The following is a 5298-nucleotide window of genomic DNA, read 5'->3' on the forward strand; positions in this document are numbered from 1 at the left end:
CTCTTTTTTGGTGAGATAGGGTCTCCATCCTTTGCCCAGGCTAGCCCTGAATTCCTGGCCTTAGCTTCCAAAGTTACCAGGACTGCAGGCTGACCGCTGTTTTGTTCTTATTGTTTTGCAGTTCAGGAGATGGAACTCTCTCACACCACCATTGAGCTGCATTCCCCAACCTACTTTTGAAATTTTAAAAGTAAGTTGTAAAAAAACTCAACTGCTTCTTTTCTGTCCTATTAAAAAAGATTACTTGTGGGGTTGGGGTTTGTCTCAGCAGTAGAGCACTCGCCTAGGATGTATGAAGCACTGGGTTCGATTCTCAGCACCATATAAAAAAAAATAGATATTTTTTTAAAAAAGATTACTTGGGAGACTCTCTAAAAATATAAACCATTGACATTTTAGTTGGAGAATCATTTGATAGGGGTCATATTCTGTTGATACGAGACTCGGCCCATGCAGTCCTGCTCCTAACTCACAGTCTATCCACACACTGCCTGTCTGTCTCCTGAGCCAGAGTGTGAGCCCCCACGGCAAGACTTGGTCTAGTTCTCTCCTCTGTTCGTTCCCAGCTCCTTAAACAGTGCCTGGCATGTAGTAGGCCCTCAAAAATATTTGTTCAGGGGCTGGGAATGTGGCTCAAGCGGTAGCGCGCTCGCCTGGCATGCGTGCGGCCTGGGTTCGATCCTCAGCACCACATACAAACAAAGATGTTGTGTCCGCCGATAACTAAAAAAAAATAAATATTAAAATTCTCTCTCCCTCTCTCACTCTCTCTTTAAAAAAAAAAAAAAAAATATTTGTTCAGTGAACAAATGAACCTTGACCATCAGAGCAACAGCAAGGCAACTTTATGGTATGTAGTTTGAATCACATTATTTTTTTTTTAAAGATATTTTTATTTTATTTAGAGAGTGAGAGAGGGAGAGAGAGAATTTTTAATATTTTTTTTTTTTTTAGTTTTCGGTGGACACAACATCTCTGTTTGTATGTGGTGTTGAGGATGGAACCTGGGCCGCACGCATGCCAGGCGAGCGCGCTACCGCTTGAGCCACATCCCCAGTCCTTGAATCACATTTCAACACAAATCAGAACCCAGAGGTGTTGCTATCCCAGTTATGACACTATTGAAGAGGAAAAATTTTCCTCTACCCAATTACCCTCTGTGCTAAGGGTACTCGAATAAGCTGAGAAAAGAAGACAGGTTTTTAATCATGTAGGTACAGGAGTTAACAGAAAAATGTGACTCAAGGAGGCAGTCAGAATTTGGGGCATAAATAACATCCTGACAGGGGAAGGGGAAGTGCTTTGAGGGTTGAATGTGTTCCCCCAAAGTTCACGTGTGGGAAACTTACTCCCCACATTCACGTTAATGGTATTCCGGGGTGGCGCCTCTGGGAGGTCATTAGTGTTAGAAGAGGTCAGGAGTGCAGGGCCCTGTGAGGACATCGGTGGCTTTACAAGAGGAAGAGAGACCTGAGCTAGCAGCTGCTGCTTCACCATGTGACCCTTCACCACGTTATGATGCAGCAAGAAGGCCTGAACCAAGGCAGTCACCAGTGCCATGTTCTTGGACTTCCAGTCTCCAGAGCTGTGAGCCAAATAAACCTTTATTCTTTTTAAATGATCCAGTCTGTGGTGTTTCTTTATAGTAACAGGAAACAGACTAAGTTGGAGGAGAAGAGCACTTGTGGAAAAATAAATTATTCTTAGGAATGATAAATGGACCCTCAGGGAACAGATAGGAGATATGATAATTTCTTGACAATGTCTGCTGAGGGGGCTGGGGTTGTGGCTCAGTGGTAGAGCACTGCCTAGCATGTGTGAGGCACTGGGTTCGATTCTCAGCACCACATATAAACAAACAAATTAAATAAAGGTCCATTGACAACTAAAAAAATATTTTTAAAAAAATGTCTGCTTAGGTACCATGATGGCTTTTTGCCTGTGTTAGTAAGAGACAGTCAGTCCTCCCTGGTTGTTCCCCAGTCTTTTAGCCAAATAAAGGAGGGGTGTGTGTGTGTGTGAGAGAGAGAGAGAGAGACAGCATGCCAGCCTGTGGCTGGGTTGGAGCTATTCTCAAATAGATCAAAAATAATTCTTCAGCCCCACACTGTGGAGCATCCTGTGATCCCAGCAGCTCAGGAGGCAGAAGCAGTAGGATCACAAGTTGGAGGCCAGCCTCAGCAACTTAGCAAGGCCCTGACTCAAAATAAAAAATAAAAAGGGCTGGGGATATGGCTCAGTGGTTAAGCACTCCTGGGTTCAATCCTTTTACTAATAATGACAGTAATAATAATAACAATGATTATGATTAGATCTCTCACCACTTAACTTTGCACTGTGGCTGTACCTATTTCTGTCTGCTCAGCCAACCAAGCACCCTGAAGGCAGAGTCTGTGACTGACTTGCCTGGCAGTGCCCTGAAACCCATCTGCTATGTACTGTGTACATTCTCCCCTGGGGAGAGAATCCAAACTCAAAACAGGCATGTACCTTGACAAAGATGCTCTCCTTTGACCAAACTTGACTCTGGCTTCTCTCAGTCCTCTTTCTGACTAGTCCCCCTTGCAATCTTGGCTGTATACTTATCAGTTATACTGATCTGTCCAGTTTAGGAAACAATCCTGCTGAATCAGTTCAGTAGGGAGCCCCAGCCTTGGTTCAAACACTCTCAACTGCCTTTAGCAGGAATCCTGCTGAGTCTTTTTAGCTAATCCCCTGCCTCCGTGTTTCCCCCTAGTGATTTCCCACCCACTGACCACCATCCTGTTCTTTGGCCAACAATCTCCACTTTCTCTTGCTATGTTCCAAGTTGAGTCTCATCTCTCACTTCCTGAGAGAGCCCCCTGTGGCAAGCCCCTTGCATAAAGTCTGCCTTACTCTTCTCTAAGGTGTGGCATGAATCGTTTTTTCTTTAACATCCTCTATAAAACGTCAAAATGTCCAATATGGTAGACATTGATGTCTTAGTCCCTGGTTTTTTCTTTCTTCTTTATGTTGGTGGGGGTGGTGATGCTAGGGCTCTGCTCTGCCACTGAGCCATTTCCCCAGACCCCTTTTAATATGTAAATTAAATGTATACTTAAACATCAAATTATACATAGTTGTGGGGCAATGTGATGTTTCAATATATGTATGGATCAGATAACGTTTAAATATGAGTCAAACATATATATCTCCACAAACATTTATCTTGGTGGGTGGCAGGGGGTGTTGGAATGGAACCCAGGGCTTTGCACATACTAAAAACATATTCTACCACTGTATCACACTCCCAGCCCCCATTTATCATTTCTTTTTTTAAATTTATTTATTTATTTGTTCTAATTGACAGCAGAATGCATTTCAATTCATAGTATACAAATGGAGCACAATTTTTTATTTCTTTGGTTATACACAAAGTAGACACCAATGGTTATACACCATTCATGTCTTCATACGCGTACCTAGGTTAATGATGTCCATCTCACTCCATCATCTTTCCAGCCCCCATGCCCCCTCCCCTCACCTCCCTCCCCTTTTCCCAATCACAGTTCCTCCATTTTTCCCACATCCCACCCCATTATGGAATAGCATCCACTTATCAGAGAAAACATTCTCCTCCTGGTTTTTTGGGATTGGCTTAACTTAGCATGATATTCTCCAACTCCATCCAATAACCTGCAAGTGCCATAATTTTATTCACTTTTAATGTTGAATAATATTCCACTGTGTATATATATCACAGTTCTTTATCCATTCCTCTACTGAAGGGTATCTAGGTTGGTTCCACTGTTTAGCTATTGTGAATTGTGCTGCTACAAACTTGATGTGGTGGCATCACTGAAGTATGCTGTTTTTAAGTCCTTTGAGTATAGACCAAGGAGTGGGTTAGCTGGGTCAAATGGTGGTTCCATTCCAAGTTTTCTAAGGAATCTCCATACTGCTTTCCAGATTGTTTGCACCAACCTGCAGTCCCACCAGCAATGTAAGAGTGTGCCTTTTTCCCCACATCCTTGCCAACACTTATTGTTGCTTGTATTCTTACAACTGCCATTCTGACGGGAGTGAGATGAAATCTTAAGAGTAGTTTTTTTCTTAATATTTTTTTTTTAGTTGTAGATGGACACAATACATTAATTTTTTATGTGGTGCTGAGGATCAAACCCAGCTCCTCATGTGTGCCTGGCGAGTACCACTGAGCCACAATCCCAGTCCTTAGAGTAGTTTTGATTTGCATTTCTCTAATTGGTAGAGACGTTGAACATTTTTTCATATATTTGTTGTTCGATTGTTTATCTTCTTCTAAGGAGTGTCTGTTCAGTTCCTTAGCCCATTTATTGATTGGATTGTTGTTGTTATTATTATTATTATTTATATTATTATTATTTTGGTGTTAAGTTTTTTGAGTTCTTTATATATCCTGGAAATTAGTGCTCTATCTGATGTGTGTATGGTAAAAATTTGCTCCCATTCTATAGGTTATCTCTTCACCTCACTGATTGTTTCTTTTCCTGAGAAGAAGCTTTTCAGTTTGAATCCATCCCATTTATTGATTCTTGATTTTATTTTTTGCGCTTTAGGAATCTTGTTAAGGAATTTGGGACCTAATCCAACATGATGGAGATTTGGGCCTACTTTTTCTTCTATTAGGCACAGAGTCTCTGGTCTAATTCTTAGGGCCTTGATCCACTTTGAGTTCTGTGCATGGTGACATTTATCATTTCTTTGTGGTGAAAATATTCAAAGTCCTTTTTCTTAGATGTTTGAAATGTACAGTGCATGACTGTTAAATATAGTCACACCAGAACGTCTTACTTTTATCTAACTGTGACTGATCAACTTTTCCCCATCCCTCCCTCTCTGCCACTCTGCCCAGCCTCTGGTAACCACCTTCCATTCTCACTTATATGTATTTGATTTTTTTTTTTCATTCCACTTGTAAGCGAAATCATTAAGTATTGTCTTTCTGTGCTCATTTCACATAATGACCTAATCTGTACTTGGGGTAAAAAAGGGAGTTCATAACTCACTTGAAGCTAATGTATGCTAATGTATGAAATATGATATGTCAAGAGCTTTGTAGGGTTTTGAACAACCAATAAAAAAAAAAAAATAAAAAAAAAAATAAAAAAAAAAAAAATCTTGGCCCATTTGAATGTCCTGAAGCATTTCCCCTGTGGTTTTGTTTGCTTGTTATATGTTTTTGGTTTTGTTTTCTCCCCTGGTAATTTCAGTCTCAGGTCTTACATGTCCTTTTTTAATGTTTTTATTAGTTGTTGATGGACCTTTATTTATTTTTTTATATGTGGTACTGAGAAT

Source organism: Callospermophilus lateralis, chromosome 7 (assembly GCF_048772815.1).
Source record: "Callospermophilus lateralis isolate mCalLat2 chromosome 7, mCalLat2.hap1, whole genome shotgun sequence".
In the NCBI taxonomy this organism is placed as follows: Eukaryota; Metazoa; Chordata; class Mammalia; order Rodentia; family Sciuridae; genus Callospermophilus; species Callospermophilus lateralis.